Consider the following 14,313-nt stretch of genomic DNA (forward strand, 5'->3'; position numbering starts at 1 on the left):
GCAAGGTGTTGTCTCTCCTCTCGGTTCCTTCCAGTCAGGTATCGGGTGTTGATCCTGGATTTGCTTTGACCGTGCCCCTCTTAGCGAGTGCAAGGGAATCTGGAGTGGCTGCTTTCATCCTCAAATCTGCACAGAGGAACTGGCACACAAATTCTACATTTTGCAAACTTACCATTTTGGTCTCATGGTCTTTCCACCTTCCTAGGAAGCTGCTGGTCCTGAGAAGTGCTGATCTTGTGACTGAAGAAGATTAACCTGTTTTCTTAAAATAGGTGCCGTTGTTTGACCTAATCTTTTTGGGGAAACCATGTCGGGATATTAGATCATTCACAAAACATTTAATTACTGAATTGGCACCCTCCTTTGAGGTTGGGGTTGCTTTCGCCAACCACTGCAATCGTCAATCTAAATCATTACGTTCCTTTATCCTTGTACCGGATTGATCATATCGATTAAATAAAACCTCAACACGCTCAAACTTGACCCAATCCAAACTCACCTCCCCCCTCTGTCCCTGAAACAGGGACAGTGTTAGTCGTAGTAATAGTAATAGTAATAGTAGTAGTAGTATTAGTAGTTTCAGAAACATCCAAGAAAAATAAAAGACAGCTGATAGTCAAGTGCAGCAAGAACAGAGGCGGAGGACAGGTCATGTTTGAGGTCACTGTTCGCTTTTGCAATAGTACTTTGATATTTTACAACACCTAGTGAATTATTGTGGCCTCAATAATTCACTAAATAGTTGTATTTAATTTAGTCTATCTATAATGGGACAATCCACAGAAACATTAAGTTCAGAAACAGATATGTTCTGTACCAGATTATATCTAAATAGCTACTTTCCATCTGCAGTCCCTGGCTACCTAAATTAAAGGGATCCAAAAATCAAGCAATAAAATTATGACACTAATTAATCATAATAAATATATACTTTCATAGTAATCAATAATTAATCAAAAAATAATCATACTGTAGCATGTAATCAGATTAAGAGAAGTCCTAAAATGCCCCTTCATGGACACATTGTTAATATACAATACAACCACACCTTATTTACATCATCACACAAAGACAATACATGCTCTTGTTCACATCTGTCATCATTCATAACAACAACCAAGCTTTTAACAGCCATACCTCACAATTTACAACAAAAATGCTCTCATAGATAAATATAATACTCATTAAATTGATGTGTCAACATAATGCCCATCTTAGCGACTGTGTGAGCAGCCTTGATTGCTCCAAAGCTACCTTTTAACTTCAAATTTTCTATTCCTTTTGTTATAACGTGGAGAAGGCTAATTGGTCTGTACATGTTCTGGTCTTCTTTATTTCCTGCTTCATGGATTTAATCATAGTAGCAGTTTCTCGACGTGGTAGGGAAAGTGTTTTCCGTTATTGATTTATTTATCAATCGTTGTTATACGAGCAATAATACAATCCTTATGTTTTTAGGAAGATAGTGTCCAACCCATACATATATCTCTAGATCGTGAGTCTGATAATGCAGTGAAGATTTTGTTTAACTTTGTTTCATTTGTTAATTCTAAAATTAGTCCACCCTGAATAAATGACAATTATTTGCACTGATTTTGAGGGATTTTTTATTCAGGGTTTGTACAGACTGGATGAAATGTTCATTAAAATTATTACTTATGTCCAGACTGTCTGCGATAGTAGCGCCATTGATATTTAATGTTATAGTGTTGTTTCTTGTTAGCTCTCTTTCCGTAAGTTTGCATCTGGTTTTCCATAACTCTCTATTGTTCCCTTTTGCAGCTTTGATTAATTCTAAATGAAAGTCAGCCTTAGACTTCCGCATAAACATTGTAACTTTGTTCCTCCAAACTTTTAAAATCATACGATCTGTATTTAGACCTGTTTTAATTGCTCTTATGAGAGCTGAGTCCTCATGTCTTTATTAGAATCCAAATTGTTTTATTAATCCAATGGTATTTTTATTTTAGCACTCTTCTTTCTGGTTTTGTATTCGTGTATTTACAGATGTTCTCTTTGATTTTTGTCATCCAATTGTAATTCTAGTAGGGCTGCTTATCATTTGTATCATGTAGAAGCCGTTTATAATATCCTTAAGTTTCTTTCTACGTGTTTTATTTAACCAGTCCAGATTAACGTCCCCCATGACATTACTTCTTTCATACTATTCTGTTTGAGGATGTCTGAAAATGAATCAAGAAAAATGTCTTTAGCTGTGGTCGGTCGGTATACTACAATTACCTTGAAATACATTTCTGAGGAAAATGTGATTTTAATTTCAACATACTCAAATTGATCTACTTTTAATGTTTTCCCTTTCATAAATCATAATTCCTCCCCCCTTTGTCACTCGATCTGTATTTTCTGTAATCTTGTCCCCCGGGACATTAATTAGAACAAAAGTTGTTGTGGGTTTTAACAATGTCTCTGATAGACAAGGTAATCCGGATTAGAGTCTGACAATAACTGCTGTATTTGTTCAGTATGTTTCCTGTGGTAGAAAGTTTAATAATGCGGACACGTTTGTTACTGAATACTTTCTACAGACTTCTGTCTCTCTGCGACTTTGTGTATGTAATAAGCAACTACAATTATTTGATATGCTTAAATTTTGTTTTAGCTCAGCTGTTGTGTAGCTGCTAGCTCTTTGTAGCCTACAGCAGGAATGTCCAAATTGCAACCAATAGCTTTGTTTTTAACAGACAACCGAAATAATTGAAAATGTGGTATTTGCGTATCGGTTCAATCAGCGGCAGCTACGCCCTGTTTTATCATTTGACCTACATTTTTGGTTTCGTAGGCAGGACAGAGAGCAAAGGAACAATGTGGGTCATTAGTTGTCCATCTTATATCATTCTAGTTGTTGTAAGGATAGTTCACATGAGCGGCCATACCTTGAGTCCCACCATACATAAGAGTCAAAAGGCTCCTATTATGAGTCGTCTAATTGGTGATGATACACTTTGGCGGTTTGGGTTGCAGGGCACACGGACGCACCTCAGTCAGCCAGTGCTAGGACAGTTGGAGCAGTCCCCGTCCTCCATTCGTTCCTGGGAGGCGTCCCCAGTAGTTGTCAGCTGATGTCGTGCTGTCAGGCAACATCAGGAAGTTCCTTCTGTGCAGTATTGAATGTCAGGGCACAGTTCGTAAGCAGGTCATTACAAGGTGTGTGCAGGTTGACCACAAAGGAATGCTTCAAAGATTGTGTTGAACATTGTCCGTTGACACTTATGTCCAGCAGGGGTCTGTTTGTATCCTGCTGTTCGTCCTGCTGTCACACCTGTATTTTTTGTGAGCATGTTCTGGCTACAACTTTGGAGCTTGTCTTGTTCAGAGAAGTTGGCAGTCCCCGTGCTGCATATCCTTTCCACCCTCGCTTGACCTAGCACAACCGTGGCTACCACCCAAGTCCGTCTGTATGGTTTTACGTTTTGTTGAGGTTTTTTCCTCCAGAATTTGGAACTCAAAACATGTACACTCATCGTTTTCATATCCTCTCGGTTAGTTCAATTTTGCATATCACGTTTTAAAATTACAGTCTTAACTATCCCATTAATTGCTAATCAATAACCTTAATTCAAAGATTATACGTACTACTTCATGTGTATTTAAGTACCCTTTTAATTCACTTAAAGATTATCTATACGTTAATTTAAACTATCATTTGTCTATCAGTAGCCGCGAGCAAGCTGTCATGCTTGCACTCTGACCTCCCGCTGTGCGTGATATTCTCCAAAACAAAAGAATGTATTTCTTCACGTTTCTCCTTATCTTTCAGCTAAATCTTTTAACCTTTTAACTTTTAACGTCCGCACTGTTTTTATTTTTATTGTCTGCATTTTAATTTTGCTTTTATTTTCTTTCATTTCACTTTGTTGTCTGTGAAGCACTTTGAGTCTGCCCTTTCCTGGAAAAACGCCACACAAACAAAGCTGCCCCGCCTTGCCTTGCCTGTCTCCGACTGGTTATCCAACCTAGTCACAACAAACACACAAGGCCATGCTCTAAGCGCCAGGCTTAATCACACTTCTCCTCTTTTTAACACTTTACATATCGGCTCTTATTCTAATTATTAATGTAGGCTGTTATTTGTAATTATTATTCAACACTATTCACAGCAAACAGTTGTAAAGTTATAGTTATTCGCATTATACTCTCAAAATCTGTAGCTAACTGAAAGCTGTTGAGATTTGGTTTGCCTCTTTCATCTCAGTGGCCTAGTGGTTAGAGTGTCCGCCCTGAGATCGGCAGGTCGCAAGTTCAAAACCCCGGCCGAGTCATACCAAAGATTATACAAAATTTTGGAGCCAAATCACCAAAAATGATTACCGGGCGCGGCACCGCTGCTGCCCACTGCTCCCCCCACCTCCCAGGGGCGATCACGGGGATGGGCCAAATGCAGAGGACAAATTCCACCACACCCAGTGTGTGTGTGACAATCACTGGCACCCCAACTTTAACTCTAACTTTATTATGTCATGCCATTATCCTCTTCTAGCGCAACATCCAGAAGTATGGTGTACTGCAATGTCTAAATAAAAATATAAATTACTCCAAACTAAAATGTCAGACTGCACTTTAAAGTTACCTGACTTAAAATTACTTTTATTAAATTGATTTCCAAACTAACCACCACCACAGCAGACATCTTCCTCAATCCTATCCCAATACTCCCATAAATTAGAAAGTGTTTCACAACAGTGGTTAAGTAGTTATTTTAAGTAATAGATCTCAATAAATAGAAATTAATAAGACTAAATCTTTACCAGAAAGAGTAACTTGACAGAGTATATGAACTAACTTCTTGAGAATAATAATTGATCATAAATATGTTGGAAGCCACATATTGAACATATTAAAGAAACATATCCAAATCCATTGCTATTCGGTATAAAGTTAACACATGCTGAATAAGAAATGTCTGCATATGTTATGTCATTCATTTATTTTTTCCATATGTAACATTGTTTTGAAGTTTGGGGAAATGTTTATAGAAGAAATATAGACCCAATACTTAAACTTAAAAGGCTCATTTCAATAATACACAAAGCATTATTATTATGATCATACCAATCCATTTTTATAAGTCATAATGTGTTAAATGTTCAGATAATTTAATTTTAAAACAATGGCAATTATGTTTCCAAGTAAAGAACAACAGCCTTCCAGTTTGTATTCTTAGCTTATTTACATTATGAGGAGACACTATCATTTACGGGGGATATTGATTTTTAAAATAGGTCAAGTAAAATAAAATAAAAACACATATGTATTTCAGTTTTAGGAGTTAAATGATGTACCATCCTCAGTGATGAGCTGAACACATGTAGTTTTTTGTTATGGTTTTGGAGACCCTTGAAAAGTAAAGTTTTTTGAACATTATAAAATATAGTAACAATTACTTTCATCTTTTAACGTTAATGTTCCAGGTAATTTAATGTCCAATAAATGTATATCATAGGCCAATATAAGCTTTGGCTTCCGCCTATTCTTTTTTCGGTCATTCTTTTTCTTTTCTTTTCTGTGTGTAAATGTGTATGATTGTTAATATGTCTAATTTACTGTTAAACTGCTCACACAAATTGGTTGATGGTTGATTATATGACCAAAATAAACTTATTTCATTTATTCATTCATTATCTATCGCACTCATAGTTTTATTCCATTTTTCATGTAATTATTCCTATTATTTCTTCCCATTTCACTCAAACAACTAAACAACCAAACAATTAAACAAACTTGCAGCTAACCACAATCAACAGCATACCATTTACGAATACCTTCATTTGTCACTTTCTCATCTTTTCTTCACTTTCGTTTTCCTTTACAAACAACATCCTGTATCCATCTCTTCCTTACACTTCACACAATGTTTCTATTTTCTGTTCTCCTAGAAACCATTCACATAACGTAAGGTTATAAACATCCTTTTCCCATATTTACTCAAACCATCCTCTTCACCCTCAATCTGTTTTTTCACCTGCTCTCTCTTCCTCTGTCTCTCACTTTCTCTCCTTCTCTCACAATACAAACACAATAATCCACAATAATCAGTCTTATAAAATAATTTTAGCTTTAGATATGATTTAGGGCAGTGGTTTTCAACCTTTTTTCCCAGTAAAATAAAGAAATAAAATACAGCATAATGTCATCATTTTCTGATTTATTAAATTGTATAACAGTGCACCATATTGCTCATTTGTTGTGGTCTTACTTGACTTATTTGGACAAACAAAAAAAATAAGAATAACTAAAACATTTTAAAAATTAAACAAGTGATTAAATTATAATAAAGATTTCTATACATATAATCAATCATCAACCTTCTTTGGATATTGTAATAGAGATCCATCTGGGCTCGTGAACTTAATTCTAAATATTTATTTTGTTGAAGAATTATTCTTCTATAATTATATTTATAAAGTTTTTTGAATTGTCGCTATTTTAAAATATTTAAAATCTCAGGTACCCCTTGGCATACCTTCAAGTACCCCCCTTTTTTGTCCGGGCGGAAACACCATACCCTCCTTTGAGAACTACTGGTTTAGCCTATAAAAAATCCTTTGTCTCATACATCATTAGACTGTACAACTCCTCTTTGGGGGGGCTAGGATGACAGGGAATGCAAAACAATAACAGTGCAATACTTTTTTATATCATGGTCGTTAATGCCTAGTTTCTCTTATTTTACTGTTCTATTTTTATTCTCCTTGTAATATTTTTCTATTTTGTTTCCATTTATACCCTTATTAGTTACTGTTTACTTTTTACTTCTTCTTCCTGAGGGAACTCTCCTGAAGGAATCAATAACGTTTTATCTGTCTATCTATCTATCTATTACTAACCCGAGCACAATTCATGACGTCATGCTCATCTTGCAGACAGTTATTTCCATTTAGTTTTATTCTCTACATGTAATTCTACATGCACCAATGTCACAGAAATTTGCTTTCTTTGTTATTTATTTACATTATTATTTCTGGTTTACTTGCTGTCTGTTTACTTAAGTTCTCATATTTTGGTCTGTCTTCCTTCTGATTAGAATTTGTTTAACGCTTCTCTACGTTTTGTTTTGACAATGGCGCTGAGTGTTGGCGACGCTTATCTGTACTTCTTCAGACTCTATGTTTCACAGTTTGCACAGATGCCCTTAGATGTATTAGAATATAAATTTAACTTTTATTTTATTGTGTGTTTATTCCTAAAAAAAATTATAATGTCAATGTATAATCAATTTATCTGTATCAAATTTAAATTCAATATTATTAATTTATTTGTTGTATAACTATTAATTCAAAGTTACAATGTGTCCTAATCTATGACGTGCGTGTGTGTGTGTGTTTGTCTCAACTTCCACACAGGAACTGGATGGATCAGAAAAGCAGCAAGGCTGTTCAATACAGTATATTACACACATAATTAATGACTAATGAATTTAAAAATGCTTCAATGTCCCAGTCCAAATGTATGTATTGATATTTAAATGTTTATTTATTCATATACAGTATATTTTATTTTTCCTATTATCAAAACCAACCTGTCAGCCTTCTCTTCAGATTGAGTACAGCTGTCCACTATATATATTTATATATATTTTTTTATTTTTTTATTTTTGTATTCTTTAAACCTAGCTCAATGCTAAATTAATCCAATGCTATGCTAACTCAATGCTAACCTAGCTTAATGCTAACCTAGCTCAATGCTATCCTAGCTCAATGCTATCCTAACATTGTCACACCTCTTCGGCCCACGCCTCACGCAGCTGTCACTCACACAGCCTCGTCACACGCACACATCCCTTATCTTAAAATGTCTTCCAGCTGAGACTCCTTTTTTTTTTTTTTCTTTATATGCGTCACACAGTCACTCACACAGAGAATTTACCAGCACAGTTCAAAGTAAATGCAATAGACAACTATTTTTCTCATCCAGAAGCACAGCTGTATCATATCAGAACCTTAATAATAAGAACAACATTTATCATTCACTCTTAGATGGACAATTTGTCAAGTTTAAGGAGGGTATTCTGGACTTCCCTGCTTAGGCTGCTGCCTCCGCGATCCAACCTCTTGATAAGCGGAAGAAAATAATTATATGGATGCATCATTCACTCATGTGTTTTCTGTACATAACTTTGTCTACTTTCTCACACGCACACACATTTTAGACAATTTCCCAACTTTTACAGATATCGGGGCTGTGAGAAAAAGCGTGAAGGGAGGTTGCGAGAGGGGGGGGGGGGAGAAAAGGAAGGGGGGAATTAAACCAGATAAGAAACCAGGTGCTACACAAAAGTTATTAAATTATGCATATATCTAAATGTACCAACATAAACTGACTCACTCAATACACACACATTTCAGCATTCATCATTATACACACATTGTTAAATTACCATACTATACCCCATTGTCCGGACAAATATAAACAACTAATGCACGCGTGCTTTTGTGGAATCGGCCGTCTCATATCACAAAAACCAGGTTCCATCATTGCTCATAAAACGGCGATTAACCCGTTTCATTGGAGCAACACCTGCGTTATCCCTGACCAACTCGGATAATCGGCCTAAGGCGCTGTAGAATTACCAGGAATCACCCACCAATCCTACAGTACATCGTGTCTGGTCAGTCCATATAGTTTCACCAAGGCTCTGCCATACGGAGCCCTTAACTCTATCCATCTATACTGCAGCAAATTTCCAAATTCGTGACAACTTGGCTCAGTTGATCTCCTTTACCGGAGTCACTGAACGATCACCTTATATCAGGCTTTTTACCCGGCTGCAGTTTCCACATAGACAGATACGTAGGACCTTCATAGACGTCATAAATTTGTGTGGGCCAAATGTCACACCAGTTAGCCAACCTTGCCTTAAATTTCGCTGTGTCCAACTCCGGCTAACCTAATGTACTTGCAGAAAAAAGCATCCTCTGCCAACAACGACAGAGGATGAAGAGGTTAAAAGAAATTGTTCATCTCACATCGTCTATGTTTCTACACTCCAAACCACCAAAATTCTAATAACAATCCCCTTATGTTAAAAACAAGAAATCACAAGTTTTCAACAAACACACAGACAAATGATCACATATAAAACAACTCAATCCAACCATAATTTACCCCATTCCAGGTTGTTTTTGGAGAACCTGACTAAACCTATCTTTTATCAAAAATAGATTCAGCAATTAGTCTTATCGATCCGACTCTCTCCAGGCAGAAAATGTTTACACTTTAAGCAAAACGCTTACCTTGTTATGCGCGCGTGCAGCACACTGTCTGCCTGACAGAGAGAGCGGGAGCGGCTGTCGACCTGTAGCTTCTAAACCATCCTGTTCGTGACGCCAATTTGTGTAGTGGATTGTCCGAAGCTTAAACAGGCAACAAAAGTAGTTTAGTACAACAAATTGATTTACCCATTATCAGAAGTGCAGGTTGAATTAAGTTGGCCGTGCAGACAGACCACATGTTACTCCGGAGTAAACAAGACACACACAAGCCAAAATCACTCCCGAGTTCCGGTCTTCTGCCATTTTTTATATGTCTCTTGTGCATCATTGTTGTTTATCGAGTGCGTCATGATTGTTTTGTTTTGGTTTTGTCTGTTCCAAAACAACCTTGTATCTCTTAGTCATATTTGGAAAATCTAAACATTTTGTAGACAGGTTGGCATAACTCCATATTCACCTTTGTCCCACAACTGGTCCATTCAATGGCACAAAATAGAAGAGAATTGAAAATGAGCGGACATTCTTAAAAGACAAGAAATATAGGTCAAAAGGTCAGAAATTCTACGACACTGGATATGGGCGGGCGCAGGGAATGCGTTTCTCTGGACAGACTTAAACCGGCGCATTGTGTTGCAGGTGAAGAGATACTGCTGGGCCAAGTCCCCCGCCGAGGTCGCCCCCCAAAATCTGTTCGGGTTGAATGTCTTTCGCCTCTCCCGGATCCTGATGTTTGTTCTGCTCCACAAGGCACACCCGCTTAGCGGGATGGACATTGTAGCCGTTACGGCAGGCGAGTGAGGCCCCCGGACAGGTTTTCTTTTTCCCCATAACTTGCTGTCTGTGTGTTCGGGGGGGGGGGGGGGGGGGGGGGGGGTGGACGCTATGTGGCGGGCACTAGGACCATGCTCACACTCAGCAGAATGGGTGTGGTTTTATGTACCTTCTTGGGCACACTATAAAAGTGCATATTGTGCTTTATTGTGTATTCTTATGTTGGCAGTCTTACAATAAAGACCTCAAAGAAACAACGCTGTGTTTCTTGCATTTGCCACAATATATATATATATATATATATATATATATATATATATATATATATATATATATATATACAATATATATATATATATATATATATATATATATATATATATATATATATATATATATATATATATATATATATATATATATATACATTGTCTTTATAATCCGTTTTGTCCTTTAATGTTGATGTTCATCAACATTTAACATTGTCACGTTATCGATGGGAAAATTCATTTTTAGACAATATGATATGGTGTAACAAGCGGTAGGAAATGGATTAGAAAGGAAAGATTTAAAAAAATAAAAATAATAATTAAAAATTTAAAAAATTTAAAAAATTACAACTTTTTTTTTAAACTTGGGACTTCCCGTGGGACGGATTTTGGATGCTGCGGGGCCGGATCCGGCCCGTGGGCCGTAGTTTGGGGACCCCTGCTTTATGTCATCACCAAAATGTAAGTTTGATAATTATTTTGCCATCAATGCTGACTGTTCTTACATCGTACATGCTTATTTTCAATATGTGGGTCCTGATTCTCTCTAGAAACATGTTAAAGAGGGTCGGAGAGAGAAGACAGACTTTGTCTTAATGCGATCAATATCCATCTTTTTAGGTAGGTGTCTTGCTCAGTGGTCCACCAAAATAAACAATGTGCTGTCCCATATTGTATGTTGTATGCTTGGTAAAAGGAAAAAAAGAATACCCATATGTTTTTCATTACATTGTATACATAGTTTACCAGCCCCTTTGTTCTATCAAGTATGTCGGAAGTTCCTCAGGATGGAATGTTCAATCAAATGATCTTCTTAATAATGGAAATAGCTCAAACAAATTATTTTACAATATATGCTTAGATTGAAACCAACATGTCAGTTTAATTTTAAATCACGCATACGTATAATCATATCATATCATACATACATACATACATACAGACCAAACCCTACATACATGTCTATTTATTGTATCTATGTACATTTTAATCATCTACTAGAAATGGGACTTTCTCTGAGGATTAATATAGTATCTGCACGTCTATCTATCGACAGCTTTTATCTAATGTGGTTAGTCCTTCAAAATATGATAGTTCACAGGATATTTGGAATGAACCTCTGGCCTATAATAAGTTCTACTTCTATCTTTGTTGACACATTTTCTTTGGCTATTTTTTTCCTATTTACAGTGTGACAATTTGCAGTAATAATATGTCAATAAAACACCAATGACAGTATAACATGAACAGGGGATTTTCTCGGTTTATTAGGTATTTTGTTAATAGCACATGGGCCACATGGAGAAAAATCTACTTAAAGGGTGGGCCGGACTGGTAAAATCACGGCACGGTAACTTAAAAAAAAATAAAGACAACTTCAGACTGTTTTCCTTGTTTAAAAACAGAACAAGCACATTCTGCAATTGGACAAATCATAATGTTGTTGGATTTTTTTTTTTACAATTACCTGTTGCGGTTAATAGTATATATACTTTATTTGTTGTTATTTATATTTTCTGAATAAATTATGTGATAATGTCTATCAGTTAACTCATTGGTGTCAATTTTTAACCTATCAAGGTAAAAATTGGTTTTTTTGTTCATATGTAGAATCATCTACAAAGATACAAAGAATTGCTATTGCAACATCCAGTGGACCCATTTAGAAAAGGCTGTTTCTTTCATTCAAACATTTCAGGTTAATTTTTGTATTAATAATACCTGTTCGCGGGCCTGATACGGCCCTCGGGCCGTACGTTGGACACCCCTGATCTACACCATGAGCAAATTGTTCGTAGCATGTTTCATTTTTTTCTTCCTACTATACAACTGAATTATTAAAACTTTTAAAATAAAATTGCACAAATAAATAGAAAAATAAATGTTGATAGGGTTGAAATAAGTAAAAACTCCAAACTCCTAAATCACTGATCATATACAGTATGACAAGGCCATTCAACTGACAGCCTGAGGGACACATCTGGCCCAGGAATGAAACCAGAGCGGGCCCGGAGTTCAGTTCAAAACTCTGAGGTGACTTTAACACCCGTGTGCTCCTGTTGTACAGAGAAAGTTGGACTTGCGTAAACACAGTGGCAGATCCTTGTCACGACATGGACTTTGGAGCAGCTCGCTGCGATGAATGTTTTCCCGTGGTGCAAATCGACTTGACTGGACATGGCTTGAAGGTAAATACATGATTTAATTTAACACTAACAAAGTACAAACAAAAGGTGCGCACAAGGCGGAGATACAAACTTAACGCAGGGAACAAAACTAACACTAAGACAGAAACTATGGACATGAAACAAAACTACACTTACTGTGACGTGAAAACGAGCATGAAAACTATGGCATGGGATACAAACATCAACGGTCGGGAATCATGGCATGAAGTGAGAAAGAGTATCATAAAGAGTAATGTCGCCAGGTCGACTACCTGGCAACTACCGGCTTAAATAATAAAGACATGATTAGTGACAGGTGCGTGAGTCCGAACACATGACAGGTGAAACTAATAAGTTGACATGGTAACCAAAACAAGGGAGCGTAAACAGGAACTAAAAGAGTCCAAAAACCAACAGAACATAACCAAACAAAACATGACCACAGAACATGACAATCCTTGCATTGACATTTTAACCTCCTGAAGAAAAACATCAATTGCAGTGGACACTGGTGTTTTTGCAAAACAGGGCATTGTTTTATGAAATGTGCACCTCTGACACGAAAAATAGACCAAAAACAAATGTCCACTACAGAGAATTCTGGTTCTCAAAATAACAATAATGGTGAAGGTAGAAGTCTGTCCAATCCTTAGCTTTTTGAAAATGTGATCCATTAAAACAGTTTGGTTGAATAGCCCTGCAGTATGATAAACAGCTGTTATGGCATGTTGCAAGGATCTGTGCACATTTCACAGTTGAAAACATCCCAGTTCTTGCATGGCCAGCCTACTCACCGAACATGTCACCCATTGAGTATGTTTGGGATGCTGTGGATCGGCGTATACGACAGCGTGTTTTAGTTCCTGACAATATCCAGCAACTTGGCACAGCCATTGAAGAGTGGACCAACATTCCACAGGCCACAATCAACAACCTGATCAACTCTATGCGGAGGAGATGTGTTCAGAATCAGAATCAGAATCAGAAATACTTTAATAATCCCCGAGGGGGATTTTAACATTTTCAGCACAGTGTTGCACTGTGTGAGGCAAATGGTGATCACACCAGATACTGACTGCTTTTCTGAACCCCCAAGAGCCCAAATAAAGCAAATTTGCACATTTTAGAGTGGCCTTTTATTGTGGGCAGCCGAAGGCACACCTGTGCAATAATATCTTGATATGCCACACCTGTGAGGTAGGATGGATTATCTTGGCAAAGACGAAGTGCTCAGTAACACAGATTTTAAAAGATTTGTGAACAATATTTGAGTGGAATAGGTATTTTGTCTATATAGTCAAAGTGTTAGCTCTGAGTTCAACTCATGAAAAATGGGAGCAAAAACAGATGCATGTGTCATGATCCGTTATCAGGGTCATGGCATGATTTATGTTTGGTAGTTTTTTTTTGTTTTAGTCTGTTCCCTGGGTGCACCCTTTCCTTGTTTTCTGTTGGTTTCCATGGGCACTGATTCTTCTCACCTGTCTTAGTTTTGCAATTGGTGTTCCCACCAAGTGTTTTGGTTGATCACTCCCCGTTATAGTTTCCTGTCACCCAGTAGTAGTTGCTGGGTCAATGTTTGTTATAGGCAACAGTTACGTTCTCCCAGTTTATCTCCTCGCTCTAGTGATTTTTGTATAGACTAGCTTTCCTCGTTTTTTCACCCTTGGTGACATTTTGGTTTTGTTTAGCGCCACGCTTGCTAGCGTCCTCAGTTTTGAATTTTTGTCCTGCGTTTAATTTATTAAAGACCTTAATCTTACCTTCACGCTACTCCTGCTTGTCTTCTGCCTTGGAAGGAACACTACCAGCGCAGCTATGCGCCCCCGAAGACGTAACAGCATGGAGCCTATCTCAGCTGACTCTGGGCGAGAG

This window comes from Entelurus aequoreus, linkage group LG07 (genome assembly GCF_033978785.1).
Source record: "Entelurus aequoreus isolate RoL-2023_Sb linkage group LG07, RoL_Eaeq_v1.1, whole genome shotgun sequence".
NCBI lineage: Eukaryota > Metazoa > Chordata > Actinopteri > Syngnathiformes > Syngnathidae > Entelurus > Entelurus aequoreus.